The sequence below is a fragment of the Polyodon spathula genome, chromosome 8 (assembly GCF_017654505.1).
Source record: "Polyodon spathula isolate WHYD16114869_AA chromosome 8, ASM1765450v1, whole genome shotgun sequence".
Taxonomy (NCBI): domain Eukaryota; kingdom Metazoa; phylum Chordata; class Actinopteri; order Acipenseriformes; family Polyodontidae; genus Polyodon; species Polyodon spathula.
Window position 1 is genome coordinate 24,308,366 of NC_054541.1, and position 24,611 is coordinate 24,332,976.

The window sequence follows — 24,611 nt, forward strand, 5'->3', positions numbered from 1 at the left end:
TTGCTATGCTTTTACCATGTTCCCTGTGGTTTATCATGCTTATCCCATTACTTCCCATAGTTGCCATGCTTCTCCTAACTTTACCATGGCTTACCTTGCTTTGGCTACACATAACTGCCTGACCTGTAACGATCCCAGTATTTTACCACATTTTCCTATTTATGTATTTATTAGGTGGTCGTGACTGAGATGCAAATCGGCAACCGCATGGCTCAATAGGCAAGCACTCTACCACTGCTTTGTAAGAGCCGGGCTCCCTTACTGGAGCGAATTAAAGCACTGCACTGCCAGCACTTCCTGCAGTCACATAGTGTTTATATGGGGATAATCATATACCGTGTAATATACTTTTACCCTAGGTGTATATCCTAGACATGTATAAGGGATGTAAGTGGCTGATCATGTGCTTGAAACTGTATAGAAATTGTTATATTGTGCCTGTGATCCTAGGGTTGATCTTTAATGTGTAAGTATTCCAATTTAATGTCTTTCAAATATGCACTGTACGAGATGGAATTCAAGTTTGAAATATTGATGATCAAGTCGTCTCTACAGGGTTTTACATTCTTAGTCATGTTATCCTTGGTCAGCCTTCATTCTGAAACTAGCAGCATGGTACTATAAATAAGCTGGTAAATGAGGAAAGTAGTGTGCAGTTAATTTGCCTAGTGCTCTATATCAGGGGTTCTCAACGGGGGTCCGCGGCACCCTAGGGGGCCTTGAGGAGGTTTCAAAGAGTCCTCCAAAAACAAACCAGAGACTGTGTTATAGTCCCTGCATGCTTATGACACGCTGAAACCTATTAGATTTAGCATGTCATAAGCATGCACAGAAATTAACATGTTCTCAGGTTACAGAACACGTTCTCAAATTACGTATGATGTAATAGAGCTATTTCAGCAGGAGCACGACAGATTACAAAACAGAGGAAACATCATTGGAAACACACACAATAAATACCAGATATGGACACAATTTTAATTCAAACTTCACACGCAAACAACAAAATCCATCGAATGATGATACAGACCTTCCTTTCAAACCGTAAGGGCTGGAACAGTAGGATTGGTACTGCAAGTAAAAAAAACACATAAAGCGTTTATAACCCTGCAAAATTAAGGAAACTACTAAGACAGATACTTGAATTTAGTTGTTATTTGTACTACTGGGAGTGGAGATATCCTCACCGCAGTGTGCCATTTGGTGCACAATATGTCCACTGAATTTTGAAACTCCCAATTACAGAACACTTAATTCCCAAGCATGAAATATATACAAAACAGAACAAGAAAAGAAAAACAAAACAAAAAAACAAACCAAAAAAAAGAAAAAAAAAAAAAACAAACACAGAAAAAAAAAAAAAAAAAAAAAAAAAAAAAAAAAAAAAAAAAAAAAAAAAAAAAAAAAAAAAAAAAAAAAAAAAAAAAAAAAAAAAAAAAAAAAAAAAAAAAAAAAAAACACCAAAAAAACACAAAAAAAAAACAAACCAAAAAAAAAAAAAAAAAAAAAAAAAAAAAAAAAAAAAAAAAAAAGACCAACAAAACACTATCGCAGAGGACAGTGACACCGCACACACATAAAGCCTAAAGCACAAACACACTGAGTGTGCGTCAAAACAGAAAATGGTAATTCCTCGATAGCGGCCCAGTCCAAAGTCCCAGGCCTCAATTCAATTGAGGAACATATATGGAAAAGAGTATGAAAATTGCTGTTGCAGGCACAAGGCGCCCATCACCAACTGACGAGCTTGAGATCAATTTGAAAAAGCATGGGGCAAAAACTTGCACGCGCGAAGTGTCTCAACTCACTGTGGCACAGCTTGTAATGCGACCTTACACCTACTAATAAGTACTGTAATTGCTGACCAAAGGTGCGCAATCTAACTAATATGAACTCAAAGGGAGCAGTGAAGCACTTAGATGCAACAGTCAACATTACTTTTCATGTTTGTAGCTCACGGTAATTCTAATTTAGAACCAATTGTAGATTTTACATTTTCACTTTGACATTATAGACGTTTTTTGTGTATGATCCAAGTTGGTCATAAAACCTCCTGAATAAAATACGCATTCTTGATTCCAAATGCACATTTACACAATAAAATGTGGAAAAAGATCACACGGGGGGGTGAAAATCACTGTTTAGAGCACACTGTATGTACCAAATATATAGAAGGCAGCTATGGGGTGAAGAAGAATCCACTTAAGCCATCAATGATGTGGCCAAAACAGGACAACAGTACCATAGGCATGAACATATAAAAGAATTGTGACCAACAAGGACAGGGTATCACTCAAGGAACTGAGGGAAGAATTAAATCATCTCAGGCAAAACAAAGGGACAAGTGGGAACATCCCATAGGGATGTAAGACCTCTATAAATGTGTCAGATTTACATGGAGATTGTTATGGTGGGCCTGTAGTCAATACTAGTCTAAAAGGCCAGTGTGTCGTTGGTTGATACAGATTTGACTTTAACTATTGTACATTCTGACAATACCCTGCACCTTCTTATTAGACTACCGGACTAACAACTCATATACAGTCCTAGTTTGCTTTTACTATGTAGCACATCGAGAGGACAACATTTCTCACACACGCCAGTTCAAGTACACCGCAGGCTGATACGGAGGCGAAGTTGAGTGACAGTAACCGACCAAAAACAAAAAAAAAAAATACGAATTCCGTTGCTCTGGCAATGGACAGACATTTTTTAACTACACTCGGAACTACACATTCAAACAAAACACACTCACACCTTACTTTCTCTCTATTCGCCTTTCAACCTCTAGTATCTCATATTATCGGATCTGGGTGCTTCCGTGGACAAAGCTGGCGAGATGGAATACAGACAGAACAATCCAAGAAGAAGTCTGGCAGTGTCAAACAAATATCATATTTATTCTAAAAATAAACACACAAAACATGAAAGGGACACACAAGGGCCAAGAACAAACACATTTAAAGAGCACAAAAAGAGAGACGCCAAAAATGCACAAATGCAATAACAAACAAAATACAATTCCAAGGCTGGGCTAAACATCTTCACTGAGATGCATCAAAATTTATTCAAAAACATTCACATACAACAAAAAACCCGTCACCCACCAAACTCTGCTTCCTCAGCTCCGCGGCTCCCACATGAGAAGCAGAGGCCTGCGACGCTCCTTTTATGGTCTATGTGCTGGGGCGCTGATTGATCGTATAATTAAGTTAATCAATTTAAAATACAAACTAATCACGCCATCCAGCCTGAAATCAATATAACCACAGACCAGGTAGGGAATTTAACGCCCCAATAACACCCTACGCATTATACCAAATCGGTCTCAGGTGCTTCTGCTCTGCCACAGTGCTACATTGAAAACAATTAAGTATTATTTCTATTTTCTCTTAGTTCTACAACGTCACAGACAATATATATTATATTAGCCTACACAAGACTGCTATAATATGCATATTTGTTAGACAGTAGTGCATCTGGAGCCGAGGCAACCAGTTTTTTTTTCTCTTGAATCAAGCATTTATTGGATAACGGAAGACGCTACACCTAGTGGTGCAGTGTCACATGGAGCTAAAACAAAGGTGCAAGCACGCTTTTTTGACAGCTGCTCAAAGGTGTATGCGGCAAGCGGGGATACAATGGTTGTTTCTCTCTCTGATAGAAAACAACAGATATTAATTATTTGCAAGTACTTCCCATATCTCAAAACTACTTGACTTGTATGGGAAATGTAACAAGATAGGGAGCCCCAGAACTACATAATGAATTATTACAGTTTTTGCATGACATAATACTAAGCATATCATAAAGACCACTGGTGCGATACAACATAGCATTAGCTATAGTTAATTGGTAGGACTCAACTAAGTATTTTGTAGTGCCTTTTGATAACAACTGTCACACTACATGTACTGGCCTCTAGTGTGCAAGCAAGCTTGAAATATGCATATGAAGGTCAGGAACTCAACACTAGCATGAAAGTCCTAGGGCCTCCCTTATATCAGGCATAACAAAGCACCGCAATCATTTTTAAAAATTAAGACTCAGAGCCTTAAAAACATATTCTGATTATACTCAGGGCAGAACCCATATGAAACAGTAATTAACCTAATGGCCAGAAGCTACTTGCAACAACGTTCGAGTGATAGGTAAAAAAAAAAAAAAACAAAAAAACAAAAATAACTAATATGATAACATTAAGTAAATGTATGAGCATTCCTAAGTTTTAATATTCAAGGTTACAATATTTTTTTTGGCTACAAGGCAGGTGCCCAATATAAAATTCAAATGCTCTTCGCCATTCTGATGTATAATCAAATGGGAGTAACAAATAAAAGTGCTACAATTTAAACAAAGTAAACTGCTACATTAGAAGTATACTTATAACAGAACAAGATTGCTCACGAGCATCATAGACATGCATGTCTCTGTATATAGATTCAATATATATATAACTAATAAGATAATAATATCATATAATAGTATGATATATACTATACATTCTTTGAAAAGTCCGGTACACATAAGCAGTTAAAAAGAAGATATTATGAAAATATTTGTAATATCTGTGTAACAAGAGTAAAGACGCAAGTGACTGAACAATCACGCTGCGACACCCAGATCACCATAGTGAAAAATAAGCTAAAGCTTTCCCATTCTTTGAAGAGCTGTTTGATGTAGCAAGACCTGGCATCTGGGAACTTAAATAAACAGCAAGGCTCCTGTATATGAAAATTAACAACCAGAAAACACATAACGCTCTTTCTATTCGGAAAACAAATTTCTAAAAAGCAAACAAAAAAAAACTTTATAACACTATATATATGATTTTTGTCTAATAACAGGCGAAGACGAATGCAAATGACAAAAAAACCCGAGAAACAAAAAAAAGAAAATAAATAAGGTTAAGTAATAAGAAGACATAAATATTTAAACTAACAACAGTGTGTTTTACTTGTTCTAAGGATCTACTGTGGATACACCACAATAGACTGTAAAGCAGAGAGCGAGCATTTAGTTACGATCACTTAAGATATAAGTTCATGTGTCTGTGCTCTCAACTAACTAAAGGCGGTATAAGATATTACAGTATCAATTAAACTAAAGAATATAAATGATTAGTTTATATAAAGGTTTTACAGCAATAAAAAAACAGGAACTGTTACATTTGAAATAAGACAATACAGTAAAGACTGTATTTAATAACTTTACTATATATTGAACTGATTGAAGGAAAATAACTAAATTTGTAACCACGTCCTCTGACTCCATGCTTGAAGTTAAAGCAAGTGGGCTGGTGATGACTACAATTGGTACTTGGACCAATGATAGCGCGTGTGATTAAAAAGACTCATAGTGTCCATTTCTATAAAAGCCGAATGCATTGTTAAAATTAACATGAACAAAATACAGTAATTCGACATAACAGAAGTAGGAAGAATTATAAATTAAAAAATAAAGCATTTTCTACACATATATACCAGAACTTATTTAGAACCTGGAATAGTGAGCACATAGATAGAGTACATAAATAGTGAGAAGTTTTGCTGCATTGAAGCTAAAACATTTAGTTTACACAAATAGGATCATTAAAACGATGCTACGGTACTAATGTAAATTCATATTAAGTCAGACATATAAAATTGCGAAGATGTAGATAGGCTATCATTACAATGCTCTCAATATGGTGTTGTATAGAACAGAGAGATGTATAGAACTTGTATCGATACATGTTAACATTAGTACATGAATTATAGGTGGGCAAAACATAAACTGCACGCATTCAGTACTCAGAACAGCTTAATAGACTGTCATAAACATAAGAAAGGCCTGGGGTAACACTCTCTACAACTCTCCTATAAACTATCTTGTTAATCCACACAACCAAGACTACCTGATCATATGTCTGGGCATTTAACTATGTTGCACATAGAAAATCAGACTCTACAGCATCTTGACTCTGTGACGTTGTCACGCAAATCTGTGATGTCACCCAAAACAACAAAAGAACGCCCTTTGGTCAATGTGACTTTACGGGCAGGGTCAATCGCTTACTCACGATAAAAATAGCTGTAAAAACCCAAGTAAACGCGTAATAAAGCTAAGGATCATGCAATTACTGCTCACACGAAGGTTTCAGGCAATCAGATCCAACATTTTTCTGATTTAAATATCACAGTATCTTCAAGACTACAAAGAGCCGATAGAAAACAGCGAGACATAGCGCGACCCTCAAACAACTCGTACAGCTCACAACTGCGCTCGCGGACTAGTTACTCATAACCATACAACTGGAAAACTGGGCGCGGACATTTTAACAAACATATTGGACATCAACCACAAAAAGTTTGAACACACTGCACAGCAGCATCATATAAACACTCTATGTAGCTGACAGTGCGGTAAACATCTAAATGAACAATTAAACGAACAATACCAAGAGGGGTTATATTCTTAACATTCTACTCACCATATAAATAATACTATTTAAAAATTGTATAATAAGTATAGATACAATACACAATTCTTCAAAATAAATTAAGGTGTAACTAAGGGTATGTGTGCATCATACAAAACGTAAAAACAAAGATAGTTTTTAATTCTAAAATGACCAGTAAAAGATTTACCCATCTGCGTGTGTGATCATCTCTCAGCAGCCACAGAATTCCCAGTATGAGCTGCATGCAGGTCTTCTGCAGTTTTGATGATCAGCAAATGGTTTACACTGGAAGCGCGTGGAGCTAGCTTCAGATAGAAATCTCAAATCGATCTCTCATTTATACACAAATGTAAAGGAATATGATGTTGCCAGTCCAGTAGTAGTAGTAAGCAAACAGCTTGTGTGGGGTGCAATAAAAACACTGTATTGTAAAATGCAGTCTCACTTAGTGTTAATCGAAGACTGCAACTTTATTGCGATGTTCCACGAAACACACACCACAGCACACACAATAGAAATGTAGTATAACTGGAAGAAAATTATATAGTATATAATTGGGCCTGGGTGGTTGGAAACCGAACACACCAACGAAACTACAGTACAGATATGGCGGCGGTGTAATATCACAAATAGTGCAACGGGGCAACATGTGAATCACTTTATTTACTTACAAACAGACTATTTTATCTTATTGTAGGAGTGCTCCCGGGCATATCCCTATCTTATATTAGACAGTGTTCTGTACTGTTGTATGTAGCGTAGTGTTAAATGTATTGGCTCTGTTATAACCAGATGGTATAATTAAATCTATGTGTATACCAGAGAGCCATCTCGACAAGTGTTTAACAATGTATATTTATTATTTAGGCAGCAAAGATTGCGGCATCAGCGCATGCACGCTGAGACAGGGTACACAATAAATATGTGAGGCACGGGGAAATTGCACTTATTATTAATTCACACAATGCTGTTGTCGTTGAGACCTACAAAATAGAATGATTGGATTAGCAATCCGAAGTCTACAGTACATCAGCGCTGTAGAAAAGTCTGCATGTTTCGCAAAACACACTCAAGGACTGTGTGTGTCGGAGCAGACATGAGAACGGGTGAGAGAGAGAGAAGAGAGAGAAGAAGTAGACTAATTAAACAATATAAGTGACAAATTGGCTACAATACAGCGCATGGCTGCGCTAAAACAGCACGGTACTTGTTACTGTTGCGGGTTCATCCCGATGTCTTTTGGTCACCTCGTTCTTTTGGCGCAAACAGCCCATCTATATTTTCTGTTCTGTGTATTACAGTTGTGACACAAATCTTTTGTTTGTTTTCTGTAATTATTTAATACAAACACTGACGAGCCATAGTGCCATGCATGATTCACCACAATTACATGAACCTTTGGTTTCTGAGTTCATTCGGGTCTAGACAGTCGCCTAAACCGTCGCCTGGCACTATCTTCATGGCAATCTGCACATGGAGAGTTCTTCAAACAACATATACAATACATATCTTATTCCCATAATTCACTAGCATGAACAAAAATTAACACACCAACATCTATACAGTGTGTCCCGCAGTACACAAATCCCCTTGCTGCGCTAATATAAACATCGATCCAAGAAATTTATCCATAGGTAGGTACGAAAACAAGCCTTATTATGTCGCTCAATTGTTCTAGACTACATTAGTTAGACATTCCTGTTAAGTGCAGCCTTTCATCACCTGTGCCGAAGATTAGATAAGCCATCCACCTGACAGGTCGTGCGTCAATATCAAGAAGCATAGTCTAACGCATATACATTACAACAGGTAGCACCTTTGTGCTTGGGAACAAGAAAAGGCCACTTCTAAATAGTGCTAGTTTATGTCACACAAACACAATGCCAATCATAAGTTTCGAAGTTTTGAGGGACGTGCAATATGGCATGCTACGCTGCAAAATTCACTCATATGCTGTGTCCAGACGCGACTTGAAAGTTATGTGCACCTACCATAATGCACCTACGCAACCCGCTTTTGTTAGAGAATTTGGCAATACTCCAACTCTACAGGCCGCTCACAAACTCGACAACGGACCACGTGTACCACACGCAGCCACCCACGACCTCCACATCGTCGCACACATCCGGCTATCTATCACCTGACGGGATCGTCTGAAGGACAAGCCAACCACGACAGTACATGAATGACACGGTGAGTAGGATTTGCAATGGGGCACAAACTCTCAGAACATGTCTCAATGGAAGCTCATCTTACATCAGACTCTGACTGCTCACTTGTACGTCCCTCAACCCATGGACACTTGACCTGATTCTGCAAAGTTCGGACGTCATACACGCAGCTTCACTGGGCGAAAACTGCGTACTGGCTTCGAATGGGCACAGGCTGGCACACAGACTGGAGAGCATGTGCTCAGCAATCACGCAATCCCAGGTTTCAAACTGTACTGGGGGCAGATGGCAGCACAGTCGTGTATGGCTGTCGTGTGGGCGAGCACTAAATATGCTGATAGTCAACACTGTGACAGAGTGGGCCCAGTCGATGGTGGCGTGAGTTATAGGTATGGGCATGCATAAGTAAGCGGACAACGAGAACACAAATTAGGGCATTTGTCATGGCAAGTCTGAAATGCTGAGCAGTAGAATAACCTCATTGACGCGAATCCTGAAACCCATAGTTGTCTGGACCATTCAGCCCACGCCATCACAGACACTGTTTACTCAGTAATGATAATAGGGCAAACGGGCGCCATGTCGCAAGGATCTGATACACAATTCCTGAATTGCATCATGAAAATGTGCCTGGGCAAGACAAGTACCCTTCCATGGCCTGCATACTCCAACCAGACTATGATGCCAACCCCCTTTGAGCTTGGTTCAGGGATGTTCGGAATTAGCAGTGCTACAACACACGTGTCACCAGTCGCCCAAGCGCCAAGATGCCAGCAACATTTAGTGACAGCTCACGTGAAGAGATAGAACAACATTCCACAAAGGCCATCAATCAACAGCCTTTGATCAACTCTATACGAGGAACGGTGATGTACAATCTGCGTGAGATTTATATTTTTGTTCAGTATGGTATGCAGACAGGGACATTTAAATATCCCCCCCACCCTAAATCACTATGACTGCAGTAATTTGCATTGTCACGACCTGATTTGTCATCTTAAAATCATAACTACATGGAAATGCAATTCCTGAGAAGTACAACCAAAACATTGTGAGGAAAACTGTCATGACTTGTCCATGTAAATGTGTATGCGAATATAAACAATATGGAAAAATCATGTGAGATACTGATAGCTGACTTTCGTCCATATTGATATGCTGGTAAATAATAATCAACACTAAAGTTGATATATATTATTACTATGATATATTAAACTTATAATATATATATATATATATATATATATATATATATATATATATATATATATTATATATATATATATAAAACAGCATCTCTCTTAATACACATATAAACTTGTACTGTATTGTATTATAGCAAGGATTCTGTGAACTTTAGTTCACTTGGCTTTTTTGAGAAATTAGGGGTTGACAGTGACACCAGTCCACAGTGCGTGCTCTAGTGCTCGTGGTGAATACAGTTCTTTAGTGACAAACAAAGTGCAGTGATGTTGATCAGGGTTTAGTGCTGGCCTTTGGCGACAGCTCTGGATCGTGTTAGCCATCCAAATAATTACAAACAGTATTATTAACAACAAACAAAACAAACTAAACACTCACATTTCACAACACATGTTCTCCTTTTGGTCATGTAATTTTAACAATTCACAAAGGAACAGATCACAGCACTATGTCCCCTTAGATACTATTAACCATGACAAAAAAGTGCACCCACTCCTCCAAACCACGGATGCCACATCGTTTCCCTTCCGGGTCAATTATTTAGTGTACCATAGCTTTGCCCCCTTTCTAGATGGCCGACTTCCACCTAACCCTGGGAATTAACTGTCGGGCCATCCAGTCAAGGGTACTCTGTTCCATTTACACAGCGCCCTAGCAGGTGGGGAGGGAGATCTAACACCAACAATCATTCAATCTCTGTGTAGGAACAATTCAATAATTGATAATTTCATGTTTATCTGGGTTGATTAGTTCTCTTATTAATAATATTTTACAGTATTTAAATTGACGTGTTACAAAGATCGAGGATTTACTATGAACACACATACACGTGCAGACAGAAGGAATGTTTAATCAATAGTAGTATTTTATTAAGTACAAAGATAATAAGCAGAAATCAGAAAAGTCAGAAAGTAAATCTCTTAGTCTCTAAGCACAAAACACAACTCAAAAGCTCTCACTGCACTCATGCTGGCTAGCAGGCAATTGAAATATGACATCGCCTGTCTTCACACAAACAAACAGCAGCTTGAGAAAGCTGTGACATAGCTAGTGGCTTGCTAACACACACATGCCCACATACAAGCATAGTCTCAGACTGAAACGATGCAGACAATCTTAAAATATATTACATTAAGCTTATTAATGGTATATAGAATAATGATATGGCAAGTTTACTTTTAAAGAAATTCTTCATACAACATATGGCAAGTTTACTTTTAAAGAAATTCTTATACAACAATATGAGGTAGATTACTTTGAGTTACTTCATCAAGTTTCACTAAAAGTTAATTCATATGCAAAGTGTGCAAATTAAATAATGAACAGTTCAAGTCTATTTGAATGTGTTACAATTAATAAATTTAGTTCCATGAAAGGAAAATGCAACTGGAATTATACTCAACGGTTCCTTGAAGCTTAGACACTTGGTCTGCTGGTTTGAAAACTCAATCTGTTGAAGTGTCCAGTACAAAAAGTACGTCTCTCACAACAAAGTCTTCAATCCCACGTTGGATCAAACTGGATCAACAAAGCTTTCAATTCTCGATAGAATCAACAAACAGCTGCAACACAGTCTTCAGTCTCGGTATAGGATCCACAACAATACCTGCCAGCTCTGTCCTCTGTTCTGAATCTTTTATCTACACAGGTAGCAGGGTTTCTTTTGGATACTGTGGTTTTAGGTGTATGGCAGACCTACACTAGTATGTCTGACAACAACCTCTGTAAGTTTTATGGCAGTCTTCCAGCCGGGCCTCAGTCTCGTTGCTTGTGGTCGTTGACTCGACTGCAGCTTCCTTCCTCGTCTTGGGTTCATTTTCAGGCAGAGTCCTGTGGTTGCAGCTTTGCTTAGAGTGACAGCAACTTGTTTAGCATTCGATGTGGAGTGCAAAATGTTTAGTTTTGCTTGGATATTTATCTTTTCACTCTACTGAGTAGCCACTTCTATGAGATCATTTGTGTATCTTACCTTTTTAACTCACAAATCTTTGAGATTTGTCCTATTGTCTACTTCCTTTCATCCAGCAGCTTGTTGTTGCAGTTGGGACTGGCTGACATCTATACTTTATGTCTTCCTTGCACCAAACCACTTGTGTTTGCAGTTTCGCAGTCTCTTCACTGTCCTTTCAGCCTCACCCAGTCCAGATGCCCGCCTCCTAGCCCTGGTTCTTCAGTTCAGTATTCCTGCCAGGAACCAAGGGGCCCTTTTTCCAAAGCAGAGCAGTCTGCTTTTTTTCCTAAGACACAACAGTTTAATGAATTAGTCCAGTTATATCATTAACCCTTTGCAGTCCATTTATTCACCACTTGTCAGGTACGTCAGGTCCAATTTATTTTCACACGCGCTGTTTATTTTACACATGCTGTTTAAAATATTTTATTTTCAGAGCAAAACAGGTTTAAAAGGCACTGAATCACAAAAGGACCCTCAGTACTGTATCTCCAGGCAAGCCCCACCCCTTGTTTGCTGTATTTTTCACATAGCTCTTCATAGACGTGCATACTGATAAATCCTGTCCTGATCACTTGTTTTAAATGCCTCAAAAGCTCTGCAAATGTCCATGATATTCTTTGAGCGCTGGATGCAGAAGCAGCTATCTCCTTTGTTTATGTCAGTGTTATCTCTGTAGTGCATGGAGCTATGAGATACGCCCTTTTTTTTCGGCTTCATTTGGCTCCTATCAGCCATTGAAAGGTTTTCTTGGCTTTTTCTGGAGAAAAAATGACTAGAGACCTGTGCTTTATGTCTTTTTGATGATGTCGGACAGGGTCCGACATCAGACTGGAAAGGGAATATTTTAATGTGGGACCTGGTCCAACATAGGACCACAAAGGGTTAATACACATTCAGGTATTAATATCATATTCAGGGAGTATGTCACACTCCTTTAAGATTAATTGGTCATGATCTCATGTTCAACCTGCCCTTCATTTTTAAAATATGTGAGGTGAACTTTTGAACTGCTATTATTTTTCTCAGTACCAGTGTGTATATAACACCTACTCCGTTTGATTATTCCAAACTGGGTTTAAAATATATTTCCCTTTAACATCAAAAATATCATTTTTAGTAGGCTGGCTTTGTTTCATGTATAGATGTTTTTAACAAAATAATACTGGATAAAGACTGTTTAGAAAGTTCATGGAAAACTGCTAAGTCTATAGTTGCAGATCCAGTTATTTTCACTTAAATCCAGGCTATAGAAAACATTGCTAAATGTAACAGTGTCATGTTAGCGTTTCAATTCTTAAACTAAACTTGACCTGTCACTGTTTCTAAAAATCCTCTGTTCGAGCAAGTTTCAGACAACCTGCCTTCCTGCCAAGGTTAGTTTTAATTAATGTGAAACCCTACTGTATACATTTTCTCAAATTTATTACATTCTTACTGGATCTTAAGAAACTGCCCCGCACTATTACTCCCTTTTTTCTGTTACCACTAGGTACTTTTTCATTAGTTGAAAAAGGTCAATCATTGTAAAGACCTTGAATTCCATCTATTGATGATCAGTGAGTCTTGCTTCAGTTGCCAAGAATTAATTCCCCCATCTACCCACGCATGGTATTGCTTTGCTACAAGCAGGCAAAGGCAAGGTTACCAAATCAATTGCGTACTTTTAGCAGGCTAGCATGACTTTTGATGCAATTAACTTTCTCCTACAGGCTCCAGACAGTACTTAATAGTATTTTCTATTGGTTTATACAGAATATTCCAGCAGTGATACAGTATGCTTCAGTATTACTATAAGCTAATAAAGAGTATATTATAACATTTTCTGAGCAGTGTGTTTTAAAAATTTGTTTAGTATTTCTGCTGGCTTTATAGCCTTTAAAATACAGTAGTCATTACAATATCTTAACATTGTTGCAGTTTCACAAATGTTCAATTTGAATCCCAAAGATCAGCCTGCTTCCAATAGCGGTGACAGTCTTGGGTCAGTTTCTGCTCTGAGTGAGTCTGTCAAAGCCACCATAGGTCTTTAAAAGCCTGATACCTGCAAAAAACTTGTTAGCCGGACTCCCATCTTTACATTCTCATTCCCATCATCAGTGGGAAAACTTCAAAGAAATTAAGCTGGAGCCATGCATCTCTGCCACATCATCTTTCACTCAAAAAAGATGCTCACACCTTGTACAAGAGAAGAAGGGTTTTAGGATCACACGTGACAAGAGGGTGCATATCCAGGATAGCTGGGGGAATGAGATCTCTCCCCCCTGGCAGGCACAGGCTGTGTAGTCTGTCTTTTTTGTATAGTTTTTGTTGTCGGGGCGGGAGTTCTTAAAAGGCAAAACTCCATGGTAAGTGACTTAGGGCTTGATAATTGCAGGTACAATTGAAGGTCATTTTTTTCTTTCAATTTTAGTGTTGAGGGCGGCATGATGGCACAGTGGTTAGTGCTGCTGCCTCACAGTGCCAGGGTCCCAGGTTCATTTCCAGCCTAGGGGTCTGTCTGTGTGGAGTTTGCATGTTCTCCCCATGTCTGCATGGGTTTTCTCCAGGCACTCCAGTTTCCTCCACAGTCTAAAGACATGTTGTTCAGGTTGATTGGTCACTCTAAATTGCCCTCTGTGTGTGTGTGTGGTGCCCTGCAATGGACTGGCATCCCGTCCAAGGTGTAGTCCTGCCTTGCACCCTGTGTCTGCCAGGTTAAGCTCCAGCTCACCATGACCCTGTAAAGTATTAAGTGGTTAATGATAATGGATGGATGGATGGATTTTAGTGTTGCTAACCTAGTTTGACATTTACATATTTAAATGCTATATTAAAAAAATACTTTTCTTTTTACTAGATTTAAAAATAAGCAATATTAGATATTTATTGGACATGCATAATCCATTGATTTGTGAAACTTAAAACATGAAGACTGACAAATATGTTTATAATGATAGAAATGAAATGCTTATATGTGAGATTATCAGTACAATATTTTATTATTATTTTAAAATCAAATACAGACTATATCTCATGGCAATGTGTTTATGTATTAATTAATTTATGTATTTATTTTTCAGTGACAGTAGTGCAGGGAAAGAATGTTGCCTTCAAAAAAAAAAAACCACCGGAATGAAGCCAACTGTCTCTGGGCATTGTGTGATTTTCCTGTGATTAAATGTAATACTTTTCAACTCTTTTGTTGCCATTTTGCTTCTACGCTGATTAACTGGTATAACCTTGGGTCCCGTCTTTGTTTGTCACAAGATGTTACTGCTTCAAAAGCTGCTTCCTGTAACAGTATAACGTTTCTATTGAAAAACCACAAGCTTGTCTGATAAAACCAGACAGGCAACTTAAATAGCTATTTGTCATTATTTGTGCAAACCACAAACTTCACCATGGCTTTGCTAGTGGTTCGAATTATGAGGTTACAGCTGTTTTGTGTGGAACCCCATGTTCTGTGGGAGGTAACCTGCCTAGTATAATAATGTCTGTAATTATTGTTTTGGGGCTCTTGCTCGCTCTTGAATACCACCTGAGGAGACTTGTACAGAAAAACAAAGAAAACATTAGATGCACATTTAGATATTTTACCCAAACTTTAACTTATACACCTTTATATTGATATTTAATATCTACTTGCTGAAGCGTGTTTATTTTAGCCAACAAAGTGTTCACTTGTGGCAGCAAAGCACTAGCAAAAGTCACAAGGCAGTGACGTTAGCTCCCTAGCAACAAACCTTCTATGTTGGCAATGGATTCTTTCAATGCAGTGGGTTGGTGCATTTGAGAAAGGAGAAGAAGACTCATGAAATTAATTGGAGACTTATGTTGATGAGAAGCAATTATTACAAATTAAAACGTTGTGCTGCTTTTTATACAAAAAATGAGAAAAAGCAGGTTGTGTAGAGGATTTATACTGGACCCTGATGCCCCCGATAAATGAGATAGTGGTCGTACAGTATTTTTCTATTGTTCTCTCGCTATATCGTGGCCCTCGATATATAGTGGAGTTATATTGGACCCCGACACCCGTGATATATCGAGTGGGTGGTGTATCTGTATTTGAAATATAACAGAAAATATATGCACACCCTTTCCTCCAAACCTGTAACTTAGGCCTATAGCACTTTTCATGTACTTGTAACGTGTAAGTGCTCCAAGTTCATAGTTTAGAAAAGGCGAGCAATATGACTGTTGCCATTTTGACTACCATGTACCATGTAACCATGGTAGCCTCAACTCCGTCCCTTCCCCAACACTCCTTTCCATCCCATCAGTTTGCGTGACACTCGAGAGATCCTGCTTCCCAGCTCCCTATATCAAGATATTCTTCACTCTTTAAGCTTTACCCCCAGAAAAGGCTGCTTCTGTCCATTCAATGAGATGACCTTGGAAGTTATGTCTAACTGCTCTTATGACACTATGCAGGACTCCTGAAGAAACAAAGTCCTCCATGTGAACTTACTGTGAGAGCACCAGATGATTTACTGGGGGGGAGAAAAAAACAAAAAAAAAAAAAAACAAAACAGGACATCAACGGGAATACAACTGATAGTCTTGGAATGTAAAGCCTTATCAACCATGAGGTCTTCTGAACCTTACCGTGCACCCAGATACTGGACTTTGGCCAGTTGTAGTAATTTTACTACAGAATACTACACCTTACAGTAGAAAAAAAAACATGCACAGTGTTAAACATGGTGGAGGTTGTGTGATGGTCCATAAGTTTCAGCCTGGTCCCAGAAGCAGACCCCAACCCGTGGCAAGTTTCCGACTTTCAATCAACTTGGGTTCCACTAAACTCCTCACTCACCGGCCTCCTTCAGTCAGCCCACAACTTTTATAAAAAAATAAATAAAATGCCTTAGCCCCTTCCACTTGCTCTTCTTATTCTATTCAGAATTGGATCTCTGCCACCTTCTTTAATCTTCAACACCTGCTAGCCTTTAATCATATTTCGCAACCTTGCTCCTTCCTCCATCAGAAACTACCTATCAGGAATTCAGGATCAGTTTTGCCTTCAGTCCAGTCCTTCATCCCCCACTCCTTCCCATACCTGAGGTTCGCCTGTTGTTTCGAGGCATGGAGAAGAGCATCTCTCCTTCCTCCATTTGAAAACAGTCCATTTCTTTGGACATTCTTCTCCTACTCATCTCCACTCTTTGCCGCGGTTGCTTCACTCCTTTCGATGACATTGTTCTGGAAGCACAATGCTTAGCTGCTTTTTTCAGATCCCTTCACTGCTCAGAGTTTTCTGTGCCAACATCCGCAAGTTTTCCAGCTTTAGGATTGCGGTGCTCTGACCTCACCCAATTTCCTGGGGGATATTACATTCTCTTTATCAGATCTTCCAAAACAGATCAGCTTCGTAAGGGTCATGTTCAATTCTCAAAAATTGACTCTTCTCTCTGTCCTAGTTCTGCGCTAACCAAATACCTCACTTCCATAGGTGTCCTGTCTTCTTACAGATCCTCTTTTTATTGACTCCTCAAGAACGATCATTACGAGACATTGGTTTTTCTCTCACCTCAACTCCCTCCTGACTCGGACTGGGCTATGCTCAAGTCTCTACTCCTCTCATTCTTTCGGGATCAGAGCAGCCACATCCGCAGCATGAGCAGGAGTAAATCAGCACCTGACAAAAAACATGGGGCCCTGGTCCTCTTCAGCAGTCGGGTTGTACATCAGATCCACCTCTTCAGACATTGCAGCAGCTCAAAAGTCCTTTGTTAGTATGCCCGAAGTGGAGGCACCCTCTCCATCAGGTCCACTAGTGGTTTTGGGAGGGGGGGGGGGGGGGGGGGGGGGGGGTTCCTCTCCACAGCGCGGAAGGCCTCCAATCCATAGCCCGTTATACTAACCTCTCCCTGTATTTTCTCTTCTTTACAGCTTTCTCTTATCTATGAGTGCGACTCAGCAGTCTCTTCCCTATCTTCACAGTGCTGGTGCTGCGGGGAGCCGGGGGTCCTTCTTTTGGGGGGGAAGTGAGTTTCACTCCTCCAACCGACCAGGTCGACTACCTGCCCAATTCACTGCCATCCCCGGCAGTTCCTCGGCAGCTAGAGGGGACCCCCGGCCTATCGCAGCTCATGCCCTAGCTTCATCAATGCCACAACCTTGCTATCCCATCTCCCTTGTTTCTTTTCAGGTCCGAGCACCTTTCTGCCCCTTCTGGCTGGCCAAGTCCCCACCTGCCGAGCCGGGCCCCGCCAAGGTGGGGGGGAGGGGGGGGGGATTTCTCTATTTTCATCTCTCCAACACAGACCCGAGACACTTTATCTTAACTATCCATGCCACCCAGCTGCCAGCCACGCTGCCTGAGGATGCTGCACTGAAAAGTGACGGATCTTTCTCTTTTATGTCTCTCATCGAGAGTGTCTTTTATGTTTGTCTTCTCATTTTCCTTGTTCGACCAGCAGCCAAGAGACGCCACGTGGCTAACGGCCTGGACTGAGAGCTTTGTCTTTATTTGTTCTGTCTCTCATTCTCAATAGCCGCTCAGCGCTGCATATGCTGCCTGACCTGGTGAGACGTGAGAGTTCAGGGTGTTTTACATCATACTTCCTGTCCAGCTATTTTCTTCTCAAGTTGTCCAGTTTTATGTCTCTAATTCCTTATTACACAAGCATCCCCGTTCCTCAAATCAACCTGCTTTTATACTACTCTACTCAAGCCCTTGTAAGCGACCAGAGAAATCACTGCAAAAAAACTAAACAAAAAACACAACATGGAATGTTATCGCTGTGTTATCTGTTTGAAAATGTGGGCAATAATCCTTAAACTATCAGACCCAGATTTATAAAAGGATGTTTTACGACCAGTAATTGCGGGCTTTGTATTTGTTATTTTAAGAACTTTGAAAAACAGGCTATGTGATGTGGGAGGAAGGTGATGTGGGAGGCTTGTCTGCAGCAAGGACAAAGAAACATATAAGAACATTTTGCATAGAGCTCATTTTTTAACCCTTCTGATCAAGTCAGTTTGTAAATTACGGTTTATAATACCGGTACCGTATTGTTTTGCAAACTCCAATTTTCAATACATGTTTCATAGCTTACAAGACAAAACAGAAAGTCTGCAAATAGAGAATATAGAATCCATGTAAAAAAGGTTCTTAGAAGCACCTAAAAAAGTCTCCCTATTGTGGCAAAGCAAGGTTCTAACGATAGCCTTTACTTCTTAGAGTGTAGGCATTATCAGAAGAATGGTGGAGTAGATTAAGAAAAGAATGATATTCCGAGGCGCATGAAAGAAAAAGTCTCATATACAATGAGGGCTCATCCTCCACCATTATTTTAGTAATGCCTACAGAATGTATTTTTTGTAATATGGCACTCTGGTATTTAGCAATACTGGTTCAGGCACTTGTTAATAATTCACAGAACAAAACTTGGCAAGAAATACATTTTTGCCAAATAAAACAATTAAACTGCCATAATTTTCTCAACCGCCTGGGTGAGCAAACAGGCAAAGGTTTTAAAGCACTCAGCAAGAACAGTGCATGTTTTTTATTGCTGTTCTGCTGCTGGTAGAGCATGACAGGATCTGTAAGAAGTTGTATTTAAAATTGTCCACAATGGGAATGCTCTTCATTTAAACTGTAATAATATATGCAGGAATATATATACTGTCACATATTCCTACCCAAAAGACTTGCCCTAAAAATGACATTTGTGCCGACTTAAAAAAATCGATTAACAGCCAAATTAACTTAAACAGACTCTCTTTTTGCTCCAGCAGATGATGTGTCACACACTTAAAATATCTGAACTCAAAGTTTGTGTTGATTCATATTTCTAACACTAAAACAGTAAGGAGAAACACACACAAGTAAATACTGCACTCTTGCTCCTGCGTCTTCCAATGAATGCTACAATGTGTGTGTGTATTTTACTGTCACTTTTGCATGTGATCGTCTTTTTCAAGTAATACAAAAACACAAACAAGATTATTTTATATCTCTATTCATAACCAATTTAATTTCCAATCAGTACTCTCCAAACACAATAAACCAGATATATATTTTTTGAATGTATAGCTAGAAAAATGTTTCAGCTCGTTTGCCAGATATCAATGATGTAATTAAAAAATAGAGATGGTTTAACAATGCTAATTACAGCTTTAAAGGAAGTAGAGGACAGAAATAAACATCAAAAAACTTTTTATATAGCTTACTAAAGTAGGTTATTTTGAAAAAAGTGCAAAGTTATCATTTTATACAAACATGCACGCAGGTATCTAAATAAACAGATTAGCGCAGGATTGTTTCTTGACAGGATTGTTTCTGTCCTGCAGATCAGTGCTACCGATTCTGTCTGGCCACATCCAACTAAGACACTGTTCTGTTCTGTTCTGTTTTCCTTTCCCATAGCCATAGAACGTGAGCTCTAATTTAAATTAGCCACAGTTTAAGAAAAAAACATGTTAATACACGACAGCGCCACGTCGCTAAAATGAGGACATAAAATCAGAAGACAGGCAGACGAGAAAAAAGTAGCATAGCTGGCTTTTGAATAGTGTTACTGCTACTGCTTGCCTTTGAGTTTTCTTTGTTCTGTTCCCTGAATAAATAAATTCCACAGTATATTTGCCAATTATTCTGTAATTCTTAGTGACAGAGATGAAAGAAAACAGATTGTTGAGTGATTTAAATGCTGTTTCAGTTGTATGCTGACATTTTTACCTACAGAAACACTGTTTAGATAATTGTTACTATTAAGGCGTAGCAATATTAATAGATCAGGTAAGTAAGTTGGTCTACGATGTCATAGAAGTGCGGTAAGACAATTATTACCGCACGGTCATGTAATCTTGTTCAGCCAATCACAGCGCTTAATTTATTCAAGCCATTTTATAAAGCTTAATGCTATCTTCTCTTATGAAGTTATGTTAGATTCAAAAACCAATTCTGGAACCAAATTGAAAACCAATTCAAAGTTCTGGCTGCAAGTTGCCAGTTCTTCTAGGACTTTCACATAGAGACCTATACATTACCTCTACAACTGTCTCCTATTGTGTGGGACAATGGGTTGCCTCGCCCTGCATGGGATGAACACATGATCTAATTATGACTAACTAATTATGACTCCATAAATCCTGATCAGATGCTCCGATCTATTTATGATCCTGTAGAGACCCTTTTTTCTGGTTTCATTCAGCTCCTATCAGTCTCACTCAGCCATTGAAAGGTTTTCTCAGCTTCCAGAGAAAAAACGGCTAGAGATCTGTGCTTTATGTCTTTTTGATGATGTTGGACAGGGTTCGACATTGGACGGGAAAGGGAAAATTGTAATGTCGGACCTGGTCCAACATAGGATTGCAAAGGGTTAAGTGATACTAATTTGGAGATTAACACATATATAAAAGCACAGCAGCGGCTCATAGAGGGGGTGGATTGTTCAAAGAGGAGAAATGTAAGAAGAGATGAAAAAATATATTGTTACTGTATTTCACCAGCAAGGTACTTGTTTTTATTTAAAGCAGTGTGTCTCTTTGTTTTGGCCACCATGCTGTTTTCAGCCATCCTGTCACAAGGCACTAGTACAAAACATTGTAAAGCACAAAAAAGAAGGCATGGCAAACAATAGTTAATAAAGTTAATGCTGTGTCGATGGCTTCAAGAAACCGTGCAGACATCAGAAAAGGGTATTATGATGTTAAAACCTGTGCTAATGACAAATTAGCAACAAAAAACAAACAAACTATGAGATGCACTGAAGGGGGGCCTCCCATAAAACAAACAATTAAGAGCTGCAGAACCAGTGTCCGTAGTTATTGATATTATTGATAGGACTCAATGAAGCAGAGTCATGTTCCACAGTCAGGAACATCTGCAGGTTACTTTGGCACTTCAGCCAAACCCTAGCTGGCAGAGTGGCTTGCAGGAGATGACACAAACACACAAGCACAGAGAATTCCTGAGCAAGGTAAAGTTAAAAATAACAATGAAATGTCAGTTAAATATAGCCATAAAAATATATATTTTCAAAGACAAAATAAGTAGCATTTACGTATCGTGCACTATTTTAGATGTAGGCTATAAACTACTTATGTAAAAACAAAGTGATTAATCACAGTGGTTACTATGTACGTACACATAGTATAGACAGCTGATTTAATTTTTGAGTATGGCTTTCATGTGTGGAGGTGGAATTTATATTTTCTGAATATTTGTGTATCAAGTAGGATTTTAGGTCAGTCAAGGGTTAATGTGTAGTTGAGAATGCATATGTCTCTATGTTATCAGCTGCAATGGAAATTGTGCTAAATTATTGTGTGCTTGGTTGTTGCACAGATTTAGCAGTTGCGAAAGTAAAGGCACACAGTCAGGGAACAGACCCTCTGTCTCTAAGCAACGAGAAGGCTGAAAACCTAGCTAAGGAAGCAGCGCAGTTTCCTGTTAACCACATAACAGCAGCTGTGGCAGTGGAACTAGAGCAGGTTAATGTGAAACAGGCACAGCAGAATATGAACACACAATACGAAGTAGACAAGTTAATCAGGCAAGGATATGTGCTGGATAGGCATGGGGTATGGAGGAAAGGTGATGCAGTAGTAGTGCCAGAGGGGTTACGGCGTCCCGTTATCATAGTTGCCCATTCCTTAGGGCACCCAGGCAGAGATGCTACCTTGGCACTAGCACAGAAGGACTGGTGGTGGAGAGGCATAGGCAGGGATGTATTAAAATATTGCCAACAATGTTTAACATGTGCTAAACATAACATAGGAAAGCCTATTAAAACCAGAATGGGGCATGATATACCAACAGTAGAACCCTGGCAGAAAATTCAGATTGATTTTATTGTACCCTTACCACCAACAAAAGGGTATAAATATTTCCTAGTCATTACAAACAAGTTCAGTGAGTGGGTAGAAGCTTACCGGAGCACCACAAATACAGCCACAGCAGTAGCCCAAATACTGGTAAAGAAACTTATTCCGCTGTGGGGAAAGCCGTTGGAAATCAAGTCAGACCAAGGGTCACATTTTACAGGGAAAATAATGCATGAGGTATGCTTACTCATGGGGGTGAAACAGTGTTTTCACATTCCATACCATTCCCAGTAGTCAGGGCTGGTGGAACGAACGAACCGATCAATCAAGGAAGCGTTAGGGAAAATGATGACGGACAAAGAGACAGGATGGATGTCACAATTGCCGACGGTTCTATTACAGATCCGGGCAACACCCTCACGAATGACAGGGCTGACTCCCTATGAACTAATGACAGGGAGACGTATGAGACTCCCTACTGACATTTGGACGGGACGAGACTCTGATATGATGCTAGCCAATTCCAAACTACAAGACTATGTTATAGACATGTCTAAAACCTTGCGAGAGCTTTACAAACGAGCTCAGAACCAACAGTCTAATAGACACACAGAACAGATACAAGAAGGGTAAAGAAATGTGTAGACCAGAGCCGGGAGACGAAGTAATGATTATGGCATTGCCCCAGGGTAGTGGGTTACAAGGTCGGTGGCATGGTCCATATGTAGTACTAATGGTAACGCAGACGAATGTGGCAGTGAAGATACTACATGGGGTTAAGTGGGTATATTGGTCACAGACCAAACAATATCATCAGGTAGATACCTCTGAGTTTGAATTTGCAGATACAGAGTATCCAGATAACGATACATCTCTCCAACAGGAAGGGGATGCAGAAGAACTGGAAAATTAACATGATTTGTGTTTCAGGCATTATGTCATTCCAGTGCCTGAAAGGATTCCCCACCACTGGACATGGAATGAGGCATACACAGAACCACCCCTAGGGTCTCCAACCCCTCATCTGTGAAAAAAAAAACTGCACATGGATCCATAGACAACGACAGGGTAATGGATGGAAACAAAGACCACTTCCCTTCAAAGGTGACATCGAGGGAACGTGGCAACCTGTGTGCCTGATAAACCAGAATAATACAATGACTCCAGCACAGTTTGAACAATGTCCTACTTGTGATATAACAGAGAGTGGAGTCAAATATGAAGCCGTATGTACACAACACAAAGAAAGGGGAGGGGAGGCACACGATAGTGTACACGGGATCCACCCTCGGAATGGACCGCAGACAACCTCAAGCCATTAATGGATGTTATTAAGAGTATATCATCGAACAATGGGTTATGGGGATGTATACATGATAATGGTGATTGGAAATGTGTTAATGTTATGGGGCAAAGGGTAGCAAAGCCCACATGTAATGATACATGGGAAAATACAGGGTATGTAGGGGTATGAGTTGCAGTTCCATTCCACTCAATGTCCCCCTTTAATGCCCTCTCCCCCAGGCGGATTGGTAGCTGTGGGAGGAGCAAAACCACTAGTAATGGGAGTCACCTGGTTGCAAACGTTGGTAAGAGTAAAGATATCAAACAACAATGCGCTAAAAGGTTAGAGAGTTCAGATTACTGACAGAAATATTTAATAAAGCAATGAATCGGGAGCTTAAAAATTACCAGCATAATGCAGGTGGCCGACAGAGAAGGAGTTTGATTGATGACATGGCTGGGTGGTTCGGAGCTGTGAATTCAGGCTTCAACTCTATAGATAGTTGTGGCAAAGTGCTCACCCCTGTGTGTATTTTGTGATATATGTTGTGTGTTAATGTTAGTGTATAGTCATTGGTACACGGGATATAAACGGGTCTGTGTAACATGAGTGTTTAAAATGTGTATTTGTATTTAGGCACGTGGATTGCACAGCACTTCACGTGCAAGTAAAAAGTAATAATATGTGAGCACAGGGAATTGCACTGTATTAATTAAATGCTATTAAATGGTGAGTGAGACCATTCGCTCAGCTACACCAAACTCCACCTCTCTGTCATTTATTTCCTGGTTCCTGTTT

General features: G+C 39.4%; 1 long non-coding RNA gene across 2 annotated transcripts in view; it reads left to right on the top strand.

Annotated features, from left to right (window-relative positions):
• The window catches only part of LOC121319637, a 58,960-nt gene extending 34,613 nt beyond the window's left edge, over positions 1-24,347 (top strand). For both annotated transcript variants that reach the window (XR_005950729.1, XR_005950728.1), the window contains exon 3: positions 23,459-24,347. This is a non-coding gene — a long non-coding RNA (uncharacterized LOC121319637). The remainder of the gene's footprint in view (positions 1-23,458) is intronic.
• Positions 24,348-24,611: the final 264 nt, after the last annotated feature.